This window comes from Oreochromis niloticus, linkage group LG9 (genome assembly GCF_001858045.2).
Source record: "Oreochromis niloticus isolate F11D_XX linkage group LG9, O_niloticus_UMD_NMBU, whole genome shotgun sequence".
Classification (NCBI taxonomy): domain Eukaryota; kingdom Metazoa; phylum Chordata; class Actinopteri; order Cichliformes; family Cichlidae; genus Oreochromis; species Oreochromis niloticus.
Window position 1 is genome coordinate 2,921,433 of NC_031974.2, and position 17,818 is coordinate 2,939,250.

Here is a 17,818-nt window from a genome sequence, read left to right on the forward strand (position 1 = left end):
ATCTGACACAATGAGCAGGAAAGTGCAGGAGGGACAGGTGAAGTAGCCATGGTGCTAACGAGTTGGCTACGAGCTAAGCTAGCGAAACAGTAAAGAGACAGTGAGTGAATACTTTGGCTATAAATTAGGTAGTGAGTACACAGAAAGGGTGATTCAGATGAAGCACGTTAAGATTATACTATGAAAAAGGGATGTATCAAAAGATTTAAATTAAATTGCTAAGCAGAAAAGCTACTCAGAAACACCACTGTGTTTGAGCAGGAACAGGAAGTGATACTCTACCACAAAGCGAGCGAACACCAAGTGACAGCGCCTCTTAATTACAGGCATTTAGCAACATTTTCAAACAATAGTTACAAAGCTCCATACACTCGAAACTGAAAGCAACACCCTTCATGCACGTCACCGCTGCTCATTTACATTCTCACACACCATCAGTGCACATCCGGCTGTGCACTGCTGACACAGAGACTGATCTCACACATAGATCTCTTATTTTATATTACACAGACGTCTTTTAATTACAACTGCACAGATTTTAGGCCTCTTAGCTCCTACAAATTTCGATAAATTTAACATAACGGTCCAACCGATCAGTCCCAGACTTTTTGCGACCAATTCACCAGACCAGACTCGAACTGCTCTGTCCAGATTTCTAGCCCTAACTTAATTTACAGGTAGCCAAAAAAGCGCAAAATAGGGGACTTGAACCCCTAGCAATTTTGAAGGTTCCCAAGTTCTTCCCGGTTTGTCGTACCGTACTATCCCTACTCACCGGTAGGTCAAGGGTCAGCGTCCTGCCCAGGCGCAAGCGTTACCAAGGAGAAAAGTGCGCTTCTTAAGGGTCCCAGACTCCTCATCCTAAAGTAATTAAGAATAATTTGAAACAACAATCTACACCCAAAACAGGATTAAGATTAAGGACAACCCTCAACAGTTTTGGAGGTTCCCCAGTTCTCCTCGGATGTTGCCCGAAACTATCCCTAGTCGCGGCTAGGTGAAGGATAAATTTCTCTATCCAGCAGGGAGCGTCACCTCCGAGAAACTTCTTAAGGGTTGAATAACCAATGGGGCTCCAACCCACAAAATGACCAAATTCCCTACCACACTAAATTAGCAGCTCCAACTGCTTTAATTCTCTCAGCGGCTCCAACCACTTTTAACTCTCTCAGTACTGTACTTTATCACTTTCATTATCCTTATTTCAATTTCAATTCTCATGAGATTTTCACCAAAATCAAAACAGACATTCACCAGTAATTTCAGTGAGTAGACTTTAATTTGTCATATCCAATTTGGCACAGTTTGGAAAATTCAACAGGTATGTGCCTTACCTTTGTATAAGCCGGCTTGTCTCTCACTTCAGACCACTGACTCGTATCTGCCCGTCTAATCACCACGGACCCGGATCTCTCCATCTACACCAAAATTCCCCTCTCACCGGACGATGCCCCCAAATGTTAAGGTTCAAATATTGAGGAGGAATCCAAAATAACCACAGATCCGGGCTGGTGCAATTAGACGACATTTTAATGTACACACGTGCGGAGTCCAAACACTGTGCAGTGTTGAACTGTCTTACAATAGTCAGACAAAGGCTTTATAGGGTTGGCAGTCTGCCTGTTGCCAGGCAGACTCCATACAGCATACGTCAATGCAAAACCACAAATGTTCTGTTGACAACTTTTAACATAGTTTTAAAAAAGAACATTGTCTTCGGCTCGAACCCAGGGACTTCCTGTCACCATCCTCGGTGTCGCTTATCTCTGGGACATCTGGTGTACTTCCTGGAACAGACTAACACGTACGCACCCCAGCTTTGCAGTTATAGCAAAACATGATTAAACTCTTACCTATATAAATGAGTCTACCTAATATGTGTGTGTATGTATATGTCAGCTTCTGCTGCCCTTTGTTTCACCTCTCAGCTCCCCAGCTAGACCTTGTAACCTTTCCACTAGACAGAAGGCCAGCACAACTGAAACTATGTGTGTGTGTGTGTGTAATAATCTTGACTGATATATAAAATATATAAAACAAATGTTTCAATCTAATACAACTACTTAAAGCTTAATCCAAGCTTAATCAAAGATAAATGCATAAAAGATAATAGCATCATCGAAACTGCTCCTCAGAATTACTTGCAATGAGACTCTGCTTTCGGTTTCACTTTTGCAAAGCACGCCGTTTCCTGTCAGCCTGCAACTCAGTTTCTCCCCCACTGAAGACTCCAGTGTGAGAATATAAAAACATTCAAAAGCCTTTAAAATTATAGATTCAACGCAACAGTTTAAAGTGGTTCTTGCTGGACCTGTAATAAAAGCTTAATTAGGTGTCAATATGTTTAAACATTTAAATGCACTATCCCTACTTGGAGATTATGTGATTAATGCCATGGTAATATGAACAATAGCAGGGAAATAATTTCTCTAATCCCCACAAGAGGATGAACAACGTGCGCCTGTCAGAGGGAGGACCCAGCTTCTGCAGTATATGCAGAGCAAGTATATGAATATATCATCTTCACCGAAATGGGAGAAATGTCTTTAGTTTATTGCAAAAATGCGTTGATTATGTGGAAGAGTGGGTAGTGACACAAAAACTGCAATTTCTCGAAATTAATTAAAAAATAAATAAAAATGGAAATGGCCTCATGTCACAAACATGTTTTATGAAGAATACCTGGAATATGAAAATATTACAACTGTTTGTTTTACAGAGTTTGAAGAATAAAAACGCATTGATTTTATTTGGAGCAAAGAAAATTCATTGTTGACAGAAATGTATTTCAGTGTTTGCTATTATCCACTCACACACACACACACACAGAGCTCTTTCTGTGCATCGTTATAAATGTGCGACAAAACCAACCAATCACAGACTGGATGCGTAAACTCTGATTGGCTGTTTTGGTGTCCAATCAGCTCCTAGCTTGTACGTTGTGGAAACACTGTGCAGAATGAAGCTGAGTCCAGTGGAGCAGTTTGTTGAAACTAGATTAAAACCCGTTTGCTGTCAGTTTATTTCCTTATGTTATTTTAAATATATCATGTTTAGTTTGGTGCTGTCACACTGTTGTCACACAGTCAGTCCTCTCAGCTTAAATCAGGAGGGATTTAAAGAAGAATCACACAGTGGCTCCAACGATCGTACAGCACAGCATCAGCTGAGCCCACATTTGTGTTTTTGTCGTCCTTTTCATTAAATATGTTGTGAAACTGTGGTTACAGATGCAGCTGTAGAGTTTAAGCTAACCTGATTACAGCACAGCTGTCTCACTGAGGAGGTTCATCCTAACCATGTGACCGCTTTCATGACTGATAGTTGCAGTTTGAAATCATGTAAATCTGTTTTTGGGCTGATGATGCGGCTGAGTCAGCAGTCACAGGTGTGTTTGTTGGTTAACTACAAATCCTTCAGGCGGCCGACAGAGACCCTGCAAAGGTTAGTGCTCTGTGTCTGAATTAAACTATGCTAATCAGGACAGATGACAATCACTCTCATTTGATGCCAAACTGCATTATTTTAAACTCGTAGGTCATTTCCAGGAAATTTCAAATCAGACTTCAGTGGTGGTAAAAACAGATGTTTAACATCAGGCAGTGAGGCCACAGCGCTCACACTCCCACACAGCTGTGCCAGCTGTGAGGAGCTCTTACAGACCATGGTGACTGTGCAGAGGGACGTTTGTAGAGTCAGCAGACACATTTAACCTGAGTCACACACAACTGAATCCACTCTGCTTACTGGGTTTTAACTGACATTGGAAACCTTTCTGGAACAAGGTCTGGGACCTTGTGGAGGACAGCTGTATAAGCCAACAGGGTTGTTGTTAGTTTGTGTGTGTAGGCCTTCCTGCTGCTCACACTGCAGCATGACTGTGCAGCTGATACTGTTCCTGCTTTGTTCAGAGACACACCCGCTCCACCTGCACACTCACAGCACTTTGCAAAGAAGCCAAAGCAGATGTGTTACCGCGTAATGAAGTGATGCCTCTGCAGGTGCTTGCAGTCGACACATGCAAAGGAATGCTGTCCTCTGATGAGACCGATGACGAGACGTCATTACTGTAGGAAAATCCACACAGTGTGGGTCTGTGTGATCCTGGTGATCCTAAATCCTGGAGCTTGTTCCTGGGAACGTCTTCAAAGTAAATATTAACCAATCAGCTGCAGTCTGATCTGTAGTTTCCTGTTAGCATGTAAAGCTTAGACTGAACAGTATGTTCTGATGAGCTGCCGACCACAGTCAAAGAGACGTGTGGGCACTGAGACGAGGATCTTACATGTTTGCAAGATTTCTTGCAGGAGCTCGAAGTATCAGGTACTATATAGTTTCAGCTGTATATACCTGTAGTACTGTATATATACCGTATATACAGTATTTTACATGCAGAGCACCTCGAAGCGTCCTTAGATATTAATTTAAAACATTCTCGTTCAGATTGGTTTTTATTTTGATCATAAACAGCTTCAAACATCACAGATGGAAACAGGCTGGTGTCCTGCACATGCACCAGGGATGACCGGACAATCCATGTTCACATCCTTCCTGATGAAAACAGACCTTTCAAACTAAAAGTTTGACCACAACTGTAAGGAGATCCCTGGTTCTGTGAGAGCACCTGAACACTTACAGAGTTTAGAACCATAATGGGTGCAGCAGTTAGCCATGTTGGTGGAGTCCTCACATGAGGTTCTCTCTGATGTGGAAACTAAAGGAGTAAAGATGTTGGTGAACATTAGCTGATGTTTGTTGCTGCTTCATGAAAATAACAAGAACTGTTCAGCAGGATCATCGTTCCACCGTAATCCTGTAAGGTGAACCCTGTGGATCCAGACTAAAGCTTAGACTACGGTGATCCAGTCCAGCCCCCCCCCCATCAGTCCTGCCTGAAGGTTACAACATCTCTGTTTTACAGTTGATTCAAAGGAAATCTGTAAGTGTTGCTGGATTCAGTTACTTTAGCTCCAAGAGCCCAAAGAATGGCAGCTGATTACCAAGTAAAGTACTCGTCACATCAACACTGCATTGTTACAGTACTCTGTGTAGTTGTTATTAGTTCCACATGTTTTGGTAAAACTCTGTGTAGCATCGAACGCTGAGAGAAGCTAAGCTTTGTTTGTCTAACTGTAATCTGAATGTTTTAGCAAAGAAATGCAGTATTTAACGCAGTATTTAGGTCCATGTTAGGTGTGACTGTTGGTTTGACCCCTGTTGCCCAGGTCACGACCACGTGACTCAGAACGTTCCAGAGGGTCCACCGTTCTCCGCAGTCCCTCCAGGGCTTCCTCATCCTGTGGGCTGTGCTGTGGGATTCCAGCAGAGCTCTCTTCCAGTCAGTGCCACAAACACAGAATATTCATTCATTCAGAACAGGTCCTAGTTGGAGTGATGTGTAAGCGTTCTTTACGTTAAATACAACCTTTGTTTTCATTTGATTCTAACAGTAATTTAGATCAGTGCTAACTGAAAAAGCAAGAGTGTATAAATCCACCAGCAGAGGTGGGTAGTAACGAGCTACATTTACTCAGTTACATTTACTTGAGTAAGTTTTTGAAAAAAAATGTACTTTTTAAGTACCTTTTTTGCACAATACTTTTTACTTTTACTTGAGTACATTTATGAAGAAGAAACGGTACTTTTACTCCGCTACATTTGCAAAATTCGACTCGTTACTTTAAAAAAAATAATTAGTTTAACACATTAGATAACATGCCGTCAGTGGAGTTTCCGGTAACTTTTTTTACCAATGAGACGTGGCCATACAGTCACATGACCAGTTTGAAACCGTAGCGGGCAGAGCGGCCCAAGCGTTTCAAAGTAGCGGACACGTGGAAAGAAGAAATGTGATGGCAGAGTCTACGCTAGAGCTGAAGAGGACGAACATCTTTGGCCTCACATACAAAGAATGTTTCGCTTAAAAGCAGCACAAAAGAACAGCTATGTCTTCAGTGTCGGTGTCTTCAGTGAGAGCCAAAACAAACCAGCGTGAAACAACTCAACTCGTTTAACCTGAGGAAACGGTAAGTTTTCTCTAAATATCTTTTTAGCTGTGGTTGGATGTCAGTCTTATGTTACAGCAGCTGTGTCGAGCTCGAGCTGCGAGTCATATTTCAGGCCCTACGTTGTAGTGAGATAAGTTTGTGGGTGTTTTGTGCAGCTTCAGCTGTCTTTTTAACTGCTCACTGGTTAGCTAGCGTGAGCTATAAGCTAACAGCTAGCCTGGTTAATGACGCTAGAGTTCCACGCACATGCAAACAGCTCGTCTTTACTGCTTTAACTGTTAAAACAGAAGGCAATACTGCGGCTGACAGGGTTTATTATGTGAAACAGCAGCTTGTTTAGTTTAAACAGTCCACATTAAGCTGGGCAAACACTGTGCGAGTTTTTTCAGTCACGTTATTCCGCTCCTGCTCAAACTGTACAATTAAATCGCAGCGGTTAGAAGTTCATAGGTCACGATGCAGGGTCTCACACTATACGGCCTGATGCTCTGATGCGACCTGAGTACTCAAACTGTGCGTCCATAACATGAAGCTTATCATACAAAATCTGTCACTTGCTCTCCCTCTCTCTGTCTTTCACTCACTCAGACACACATCAACTCTGCTAAATTACTAATGAAAAACACTGACCAGGCAGCTGTGATTGAGCAGCAATGTCCATCCAACTCTTGGGTGTTGTAGTCGTGGATTTCAAACTGGTTTGATTATCATGCGACAATACGATTGATGATTGGGAGCTGGTCGTGAGGTGTTAGCTGCTTTTTGTTACCCCATGTATACTACACGATGCACACACGATTAAGGCAAAACACGGCCGATCCCCAAAACTGTTGCGCGACTGAAAAATCGTCTCAAAATGGGCCAAAAATCGCACAAACAAGCATCTGCAGCTTGGCAGTGTATACAGCACTATGATGACCAGACCTAATTCTTTTGAAAACCTTACGTCTTTCCACAGGTCTCCACTTCATCAGACATCACCTAGACACAGAGCTGGATGAGGCCAGCACAAACAGCAGCCTAACCGACGAAGATGATGGATCCATGGGGTCAGGAAAGCCAGAAGCAGAGGAACTGGAGAGGTACCTTTCATGTCCATTCACTGGAGGTGTGGATCTATTGCATGGCTTTCCTCAGATCAAGAAGCTGTCGATCAAAGTCAATACAGCTCTTCCTGCATCTGCAGCCTGTGAGAGACTTTATAGTCATGCAGGACTCCTGTTCACTGCCAAACGGTCACAGCTTCACAGCAAGAACCTTGAGAGCCAACTGCTGTCTGATTTGATGTTACAATTAAAAATGTTTGTGTTTTTATCTGAAGAGTTTATAAATATCTGGTTTCCACTGTATATTTGATGAATGTCAGCACAAAGAGGGAGAGAGAGGAACAAGAGCAGGTGAGACACACATGTTAGTCAAATGGTTGTTTACCAAAAGTATCACCGTATCATAGGTACTCATGTATCTCGTACCTAGTGTTTCTTTTTAGGTTTGTTATTTTTCAAATTCTATATTTATTAAGTTATGCAGGCTTGTTTGCACAACAAGGCTAAATAATTATATAAACTTTTCTGAATCTAAATAGTGGACTTTGGTAGAATTAAAAAATAAGTGTAGTGCAGATCTATGATGGTTTTTAGTGCTACTATCATCTAGTTCTGGTTCTAGTTCTGTCTTGGTTAACTCCTAAGTAGTCCTGATTTTGAACTGTTGTAGTCCTGTTTTAATTCCAGATCAGTTCTGGGTCTGGTTGAATTGGGGTTTAGTCCCTGTGTCTTGATACAGCCCCGACTTTGTTCTGCCTTGCTGCTTAATTTAAAAACTAGTTTAAGGTGTCCTGCATATGTGATATATATTTTTCCCTATATGAAGTCATTCTTTTTTGAACAAAACTGAAAACAGAGGCAATTAATCTTTCAGCTGAAGCTGAACCACCATTTCACTGAAGAAACAATTTATGGTAAAGTGAGCCATACACATATGAACATCCACATAGTGGAAATTTGTATTTGTCTTTTATAATTAGTTTTACTCTGATTTCAGTGTTTATTTGTGAGTGTAGTTTTTACATTTTTACATATTACATTGTGTGAATCCACTGTCTATACTTCAGGGTATTTTAGTATACAGAATAAGTTTTGTTAGAATGTCTATTCTTATGGAATTTTAGCACAGATGTGTTTTTGTTTGTTTGTTTGTTTTTTTATTCCTGCTGCCTGCCTTGGGAATAAACTTTTCCTGATTATACCCATTGCATCTCTTTGTCATTTGTTTCTGATTTACTTAATCCCTCCTTGTATTTAAAAGAACCACCCCTAGTATGACATTCTGGCGCATCAGCTGCAGTCTGTTACGTTGAAGTTGCCTCGTTCTAATGTTTTCTCTGAGGCTGCTGTAAATGCGAATATATTCACTGTGGGTTTTGCTTGAAAAAGCTTTGCGTTGTGAAAAACTGAAATCTTGAAATTAGAATTGTTGTGCCTTATTTTGTGGATCTTTTTACATATATTCCTTTTGAAAATACTAAAATTTGTATATTTATTTATTTTTGATTGTCTGATAGCATTTATTTATAAAATAAATCGGACATTTCAAACAGTTACTCGCTACTTACTCAGTACTTGAGTAGCCTTTTCACCAAGTACTTTTTTACTCTTACTCGAGTAACTTTTTTGACGACTACTTTTTACTTTTACTTGAGTAATAATATTTTAAAGTAATGATACTCTTACTTGAGTACAATTTTTGGATACTCGACCCACCTCTGTCCACCAGGAGCATCTCCAGATGTGCTAAAATACTTTGGGGATTGTAGGGAACCTCGAGTTGCCCTCGTCCAGCTGCTCGTCCCACACAGCAGAGCTGTTCAGCAGTGACACCTCCTCCTGTCCTGGTGGGATCGTTAGTCCATCCTCCAGCATGCGGTCCAGACCTGAGTCCAGCGGACGCCAAAGACATGAATGACATCAGGCAGTCCTCCACCAGACATCCTGGTACGTGTTGCTGTAATCCAGACATCACACCAAAGTCCTCCTACCCTGTAAATACATCTGAACTTATTTTGGATTTCAGGTATTTTATGTTTCCCATCAGTATCAGATCTAACCACGCAGTCAGATAATATAAAAATGACTGACCTCTGAAGGTGAGCGGAGAGGAAACTCGCTCTCCCTGTTCCTCAAACATGATCTGCCCTGACTCCGTGACAAAGACACATCTGTACAGAACATTGATGAGGCCACGAGGTTGATCTCAGCGAAGATCAGAACGCAGTTTTTGCTCTGTTAGTTTCAGCATCAAAGATCTGCAGTGACAACCAGAGGTGTGGACTCGAGTCACATGACTTGGACTTGAACCTGTTTACTTCAAAGACTTAATATTTTACCCCAAATCTAAAATGTAACACACATATTACATAAAAAACTGCACACTGTTAATTCATTTCATTCATTCTTACCACACTGTATGTATGTGTGTGTGAGCTGTATCACAGCAAATCAAATCAACCAGATTTTTAAAAAAAAATAACAAAAAACAAACGGTCAGGCCAAAAATCACAATCAGAATCGTGTTTATTGGCCAAGTATATGTGCAGGCAGACACACACACACACACACACACACACACACACACGTATACCTGCTTAAGTCCCGTTTGGGGTCGCATATCTTAACTCCCACCCTTTGGGGACACCACTTTCTGTATGGTTTAGAAGCAAGCCGGCAACTGGGTTTTACTCCTCCAAGACCACAGAAATAAAAAAAAATCACTTGAGATTTTCATTTTAAGCAACATTTGTCCAGACAGTATTTTTACCTTCCCATTGGGGACGGGGAATGTTTAATGTCCCCTTTGGGGTCTTCAGCAATACACAGATAAACAAACTATTTTATGCCACTTTTGGGGACCTTACTTCCATTTGGGGTCTTCGGCAACACACACATACACAAATTATTTTATGTCAGTTTTGGGGACCTTACTGTCATGTGTAGGCTGTGTGCAGGCAGGAATGGTAGTAGGAGGACCCAAAGTGCAGACACTCGGAGGCAAAACGTGAACTCAAATACAGCTTTAATGCTAAACTCAAAAAGTAACAAATCAAGGAATACAAAATAAACTTACACTGGCAAACGGACAGAACACACAGCAAGATGAGGGTAGATCGCGACACGGACACAAAGAAACACAGGGCTTAAATACACAGAGGGAGCAATCAGGGAATGAGTAACAGGAGAGAAACACAGCTGGGGCAAATCAGGCCTAACGAAACAGGGGAAGCAAAACCAGATACATTAACATAAGACACGGACTTTCAAAGTAAAACAGGAAACATAACACAGACTGAACTTACAGACAGACTCACAGGCAGGCACTACAACAGAGAGACATGGGACCAGGGCAGACAGACACTGAGTGGATATAGCAGACAGGGGAGACAGCAACTAAGGATTACACAGAGACAAAAACAAAAAGACAGAACTCTAACAAAGAAACCAAAGACTATTATATTATTTATCATTTCTAAACTCAAAACCATGGGTCAACGACCCAGGCATCCTAACACTTACTTCCCTTTGGGGTCTTCAGCAATACACACATACACAAGTTATTTTATGTCAGTTTTGGGGATATTACTTCCCTTAAAGGTAAGTCCTTCAAAGTACAATGTAAGGTTAACTACCCAATCTAACAATAATCTAAACAATAATTAAGGTCTGTATTTATCTTGAAGAAATTAAAACTATGTCCATTGTCTCGGCCATAGAACAATTTAAATTTTTGACTGCGTTTATTACTACTGTGTTGTTTTGGGAGTATACATGCACATCATTAATGCAGAGAAACTTGGGGGAAAAATCATCTGTACTATTGAGTGTTTGTTACCAGCAAATTGTAAGGCAAGAACTTTGCTTCCAAATATGTTCACTGGGAAGAAGTCCCTGGTCCCCTGTCTTCATCTTGATCTGTTTTCTTATTCTATTGTGTTTTTTGTTGCCTCCATACGTGAAAGAAGACACTCAATCTCATTCCTTGAGGAATCCGGATTTTGCAGATCTTTTTTTCTTTTTTTTACCTTTCAGGCATTTCTCATGATGCTGCTTCAGCTTGGTTGGTCTTGAGTAGATAAACATAAGTTAAATAGGCAAACATTAGACAGTTAACTTAGTTTTTATATTCCATTTAAACGAAAAAAGAAATTTCTAATTTCAACTATGAATTGTTAACACAGATAATTTGTACACAATTACTAAGGGTTCATTTGATTTGCAGAAACTATCCAAACTTTGAAGCAAACCTATCATAAAAGATTTAATTTTATTATTATTACATTATTAATAAATACACTGCTTTAACCTACCTACATTAGAACCAATCAAAATATCCTTTACGTCAGGGCACCAATAAGTACAGTATTAAAGATCTGTGAGTGATAAGACAAGCTGTACGATTTTAGAATGGATTTCTTAATTTTAGTTTTCACTGATGTTACGAGTAGATTTAACATGAATAACAAATAGACAAGAGACAATTGAAAACTGCCAAAAAAAGATGACTCTTATGACTTCCGGGGAAATTTCTAACAAAAATGCACTGCGTTAAACTGAATGAGGACAATCAAAAGGATATACATAAATGAAATTGAATTGATATAGTACCAGAGTACAGTGGTCATTAACTGATGGTCATTAATGATCAGTGACCATTAACGGTTTTGTCACTGATCTCAAAGGTAGATTAATACTAAATACAGAAATATATCTCCATTTAAAAATTGCAAAAACATATCCAACTATAGTTATTGGCACACCTGACTCTTATGACTTTTGGGGACGTTTCTAACACAAATACACTCCTCTTTTTATAGAATCCATAAATAACCACAGATCCGGTCCGGTGTGCAATTAGACAGTATTTTAATAAACACATGTGTGAGTTCAACAACCCAATCAGTGTTGAACTGTCTTTCTCATATTCAGACAACTGTTTTATGGGGTTAAGATAGTACAGCCCCCTTTTCTGTTGGTAGGCAGATTTAAACAAAGCATACGTCAGCCTAAACCACAAAATGTTCCATGAACTTTAACATAGCTTTAAAGAACATTGTCTTCGGGTCGGTGCTTCCCCTCAGCTCGTCTTCGCTGTCGCTCCTCTAGTGCACTTCCTCTAAGTACGTCGGCACACTTCTGCATTTCTGCCCTACCAAAATAGATCTACCATGGTGTGTATGTGTGTGTGCGTACACGTGCGAGGGCGCGTGCATGCTGTGTACTGCGTACGTGTCTGGATGTGTATGTCTCGCCCTTAAATGCTCTCTTTGCTTTCAGTTTCACTTCTGCAAAAGTATGCTCTGCAGACGCGTTTCCTGTCTCATTTTGGCACAAAGTGTATTTTCCTGTCTCTGCCCTCTACACAGAGATCATAAAAGCATTAATAACATTTAAATTATAGATTCAACTCAACCATTTAAAATGGTTCTTCTTTGGACCTGTAATAAAGGCTATAACCATATATTTGAACATCTGAATGCATCTAAATGCAACATCACTATTAATACTGAAATGTTAATGATGATTATAAAAATAGCAGCAAATAATAGCAGTAAAATATTTCTATTCCTGACAATTTATACTGAAAAAAGGGACATAATACCACTTTTAAAAAAAAAAAAAATACAAAGCATATCCAACTATAGTCATTAGAATGCCATATACTTATGACTTTTGGGGACGTTTCTAACACAAATACACTCCGCTTTAACCTAAATGGGGACATTCAATGGGAAACTTTCCTTAGGGAACTGGTAAATACAATGAACTCTGATTATGAAACATATGCATATATTAAGGTATGTGTAATGATTTGGGGGATGGATTTCTTTCTCTTAGTCCTCCTTCTGATTGGTATTTGTTCCATATTTCCAAATCTTAGACATAATGAAGGATTTTACAACAATAACCCTTGCTTGAGTGGGGTGATCATTGATAAATTGTTTGTTGACTTTATAGGTAGATTTATACTGAAAAAGGGACATAATACCATTTTTAAAAAAAAAAAAAATACAAAGCATATCCAACTATAGTCATTAGAATGCCATATACTTATGACTTTTGGGGACGTTTCTAACACAAATACACTCCGCTTTAACCTAAATGGGGACATTCAATGGGAAACTTTCCTTAGGGAACTGGTAAATACAATGAACTCGGATTATTAAACATCTGCATATGTTAAGGTATGTTTAACTACTTTTCGGATGGATTGCTTTATCTTAGTCCTCATTCTGATTGGTATTTGTTCCGTATTTTTAAATCTTAGACATAATGAAGGGTTTGTTTTTTTCTAACATAACCCTTGCTTGAGTGTGGGGATCATTGATAAGTTGTTTACAGACTTCATGGATAGATTTATACTGAAAAAGGGATATGTTACTATTTTTAGAAAAAAAAATCGCAAAACATATCCAACTATAGTCATTAGTATGCCATATGCTTATGACTTTTGGGGACGTTTCTAACACAAATACACTCCGCTTTAACCTAAAAGGGGGGAAACACAATGAACTCTGATTATTAAACATATGCATATGTTGAGGTAATGATTTGGGGGATGGATTGCTTTATCTTAGTCCTCATTCTGACTGGTATTTGTTTCCATATTTTCAAATCTTAGACATAATAAAGTTACCACACTGTGTATGTATGTGTGCGTGAGCTGTATCACAGCAAATCAAATCAACCAGATTTTTAAAAAAATAACAAAAAACAAACGGTCAGGCCAAAAATCACAATCAGAATCGTGTTTATTGGCCAAGTATATGTGCAGACACACACACACAGACACACACTAACACACACACAAACACACAGACACACACACAGACACACACTAACACACACACACACACACACAGACACCCACTAACACACACACACACACACACACACACTAACACACACACACAGACACACACACTAACACACACACACAGACACACTAACACACACACACAGACACACTAACACACACACACACACACACACACAGACACACTAACACACACACAGACACACACTAACACACACACACAGACACACTAACACACAGACACAGACACACTAACACACACACACACACACAGACACACACACACACACACACTAACACACACACACACACACACTAACACACACACACACACACACACACAGACACACTAACACACACACACACAGACACACACACACACACTAACACACACAGACACACACACAGACACACTAACACACACACACAGACACACACACACACACACTAACACACACACACACACACACACACACACAGACACACACACAGACACACTAACACACAGACACACACTAACACACACACACACAGACACACACACACACACACACAGACACACTAACACACACACACACACACAGACACACACACAGACACACACACAGACACACACACACACACACACACACAGCTCTTTGCATCGTTATAAATGTTTGACAAAACCAACCAATCACAGACTGGATTCATAAACTCTGACTGGCTGTTTGTCCAATCAGCTCCTAGCTTGTATATTGTGGAAACACCGTGCAGAATGAAGCTGAGCCCAGTGGAGCGGTTTGTTTAAACTAAACTGGTTTACTGTATGTTTCCTGATTTGATTTGAAATCAGCTTTAGCACGGTGGTTGGTGGAGTGTCGTGCTGTCACACTGTTGTGACGTGTCACGAGCTTCTGTTTGAATCTTTCTCCGAGCAAATAGGTGCTGAGATTACAGACGTTCTACAAAACCTTCATCATCTGGTCCAGTGTGAGTTTAACACCAGCTCTGTGGCCAGTGTGGAACTGGAAACAGAAGTTGGTTCAGGACCTGGTCACCCCAAAATTGTATTAGAGAGAGAAAACCTGAAGAACCTGTTGGACGCTCAGCTGCTTTGCTAAACGTGTTTCAAGGACAATCTGCAGGAGGATGCAAGCACCTGACTTGTCTGTGAGAGGAACATACAGCACATCATATCAGCTATCAGAAATCAAACCCATCGAATGGTTCAAGTACATTTGGTGTCTGTATTCAGAGGGGGACGATGATGGCCTCTATGCATCGACACGATGCTGCAGGGATCTTCTCACAGATCGTAGAACCAGGCTGTGTTGTGAGAAGAAGCTACTCGGAGCGAGGCCGTCTCTCTCTGGTCCACATAGACACCAATCACAACCAATACGGTAAAATACTCAGTTATAGAGCTCTAACACAAGCTGGGCAGACAGATGTACGTTATACTTTAAGACTGCTCAACTCAACTCGATCTGATGTGTCCTTAAAGTGTATATGATTTTTAAACTTGTTAGAGCACGATTACAGGATGTTTAACAAAATCAGTAACATCATTAATTGTAAAAAGTCTCGAGCAATCATTCGATATTTTCCATCATAACAAGTCCTCTAAAAACACACGTTCAGGCCTCAAACAGCTGCAGTGCTGTGACGCTGGTGGAGTGGAGGGCTGCTCCGGGAAGGTGAAGGTTTACCTGTTTCATCTTCAGTGTTTGGTAGTTTTGGAATGAGCTTATTTTTTTATGAACATCAGTTATTCAGCAACACAGTTTGTAACTGTTTTATCATTTGTATCAGTTCTTTGCAACAAGCTTGAACTGAAAGGCCGTTTTTATTACTTATTATTACCAACTGAAAACTGTACATGAGCTGAAACCAGATCTGTAATCTTCCATGTGTTATTCCAGAGGTGGGACCAAGTCTCAAGTCTTTATGCTTAAGTCAGAGTCGAGTCCCAATCTTTCAATTTCAAGTCCGTTCAAGTCTTTTTTTTTTTTTTTTTTTTTTAAACAGTGTTGCAGTTATATGTTAAATGTAAATTACAGACCATGTGTTCTTTTTGAAATCTGCATTTATCTCAACACCTGATGAAGTTGCAGAATATACACAAAGTGATTCTCAGTAATGTACAGCTCAGCTCAACTCAGCTGCAAGAAGAGTCACAGAATAAACATCCAATGAAAAAGCAGAACTTCCTGTTCAGACAAAGTGCTGAGACTGTACAGAACAAACAACCGTCGCAGTAAATTTAGTGCAGTGTGATTAGCATGTCCTGTCTCGTCTGCTCTCTGTGTGTTTGTGTGTGTCCATGTGTGAGTGACAGAGAAAACACACACACACACACATATATATATATATATGAAGTGGACAATGAACGGGAATGTGCGCTAACTGTTCTGTGTTGCAGTCTGTCAGTCATTTGTAGGATGATGCCACCATAGCTGAACACTCGCTCCACTGCAACTCTCCATGCAGAGCTGCCAAACTGTGGTGGCCTCATGAAACAGTGCAGGGAGACCCAGAGGCGCTCTGCCCATCAGCAGGATCCACTTAGCTGTAGCTCGCATCCTTCCTCTGCCTTCTTCTGCCTCTGTCCTCCATCATCACCAGGAGTCACAGGTTACTCTGACTTTGCAGGATCAGATCTGACCAAACAAATTAACAACAGCAAAACAAAACAAAAAAATATACACTAAATTCAGTCTTTACCTTTAATGTTTGTGTCACCTGTCTTTATGTTCCGACAGCCCAACACATGGTGCAGGATCCAAAGCAGCTGCTGTGAGGTACACTGGATCTGAGGGGGCAGTGATCCGTTCGCACACGGATAAAGATTCAAGGAATCCTGTGTTCAAAGATGCTTGGAGACTCCTGACCAGGCCATTCTGGAAACAGACTGAAGCTTCAGCTTCTCCATGTGGTGACTGAGGGACAGCACGGATGGAATGACAGCACTGATCGAGACTATTTTCTCAAACCTGTTGCTTCTCTGAAAGGCTTCCAGACGTCCGGCATCTCCCTCAGCAGGATCCACTCTGTGCTGTGAACAATCGCTCCTGGTGCCCTAACATTTCAAGAACAGCACAGAGTTTAGATGTTCACACTGGAGAACTGCCTCCACTTGTCTCAGTGCTGAAGTCCACCTGTGATCACAGCAGCAGCTTCAAACACATCTTTGAATGTTGTGCTTGTGTGCAGCTCAGATAACTTTCAAAGAGGAGGAGATGGTCTCTGACAGCCCATCTCTCACCACCTGTGATGGCTGCACTTACAGCCACACAGCGGTAATATCCACCATGTTAGTGTAGAGGCTTAACATTGCATTCACATTTGTCTTTATTTAAATACAAGGATTCATTTACAGGACAATAAATAACTGGTTTTGGTTTAGAGTTAATTCACATTCTCACATAACACTGCGTTCTAAAATAAGTGCGCACATTTTAGTTTACACTGTTATGTATGATTAATCTTTGTTTTCTGAGGTACCTTAGTTGCAGCTGCTCCAGTGCCTTGATTGAGGAGCCAAGAGGTGGAAAAGGGGTGGAGCAAGCTTTAAAGGAAGACTGCAAATGGGCTCATTCCATAATTCGCGACCATGGGGGGGATTGGAGTTCATTATGTTAGTTTCAGTTAAATTTAGTGTGTTTTACCCCTTTTTGTGTTTTGTGGGCTGAACAGCCACTATTTAAGTTTCCCCTTTGTCTTGTTAAGTGAGGTCAGTTTGTTTGAGTTATCAGTAGTGTTGTTAACTTTGAGTAGAGTTCTGTTACTTTGACCTCTTTTACGGGCCCAAGATTTTGATCTTTTTTGCATGATTTAACAAATTATGTTTTTGGGTTAAATAAAAAAAATCAATTTTTGGACTTTAACCTGTGCCTAAGTTTGCTTCGCTGCTCGGTCCATCACACCACCAGAACACTGCAGGCGCTGTGTGTTTGCCATAGCAG

General features: G+C 40.5%; 2 long non-coding RNA genes across 8 annotated transcripts; both read right to left on the bottom strand.

The window, feature by feature from the left end:
* Positions 1 to 2,136: 2,136 nt before the first annotated feature.
* Positions 2,137 to 10,292, bottom strand: LOC102078874 (uncharacterized). Of its 6 annotated transcripts, XR_003221783.1 has the most exons (6): positions 9,989 to 10,292; positions 9,648 to 9,747; positions 9,146 to 9,312; positions 8,771 to 9,046; positions 5,172 to 5,382; positions 2,137 to 4,714 (listed from the first exon to the last, which is right to left on the bottom strand). It is a non-coding gene; the product is annotated as an uncharacterized LOC102078874 (long non-coding RNA). The 6 variants fall into 6 exon arrangements; XR_002060328.2 differs by lacking the exon at positions 5,172 to 5,382; XR_003221782.1 differs by lacking the exon at positions 2,137 to 4,714 and having other exon boundaries at positions 5,227 to 5,382; positions 10,131 to 10,292.
* A 6,083-nt stretch (positions 10,293 to 16,375) lies between these two features.
* LOC102078967 (uncharacterized) lies at positions 16,376 to 17,417 on the bottom strand. Of its 2 annotated transcripts, none has more exons than XR_001223093.3 (4): positions 17,358 to 17,417; positions 16,847 to 16,932; positions 16,578 to 16,753; positions 16,376 to 16,513 (listed from the first exon to the last, which is right to left on the bottom strand). It is a non-coding gene; the product is annotated as an uncharacterized LOC102078967 (long non-coding RNA). The 2 variants fall into 2 exon arrangements; XR_267481.4 differs by having other exon boundaries at positions 16,378 to 16,513; positions 16,596 to 16,753.
* Positions 17,418 to 17,818: the final 401 nt, after the last annotated feature.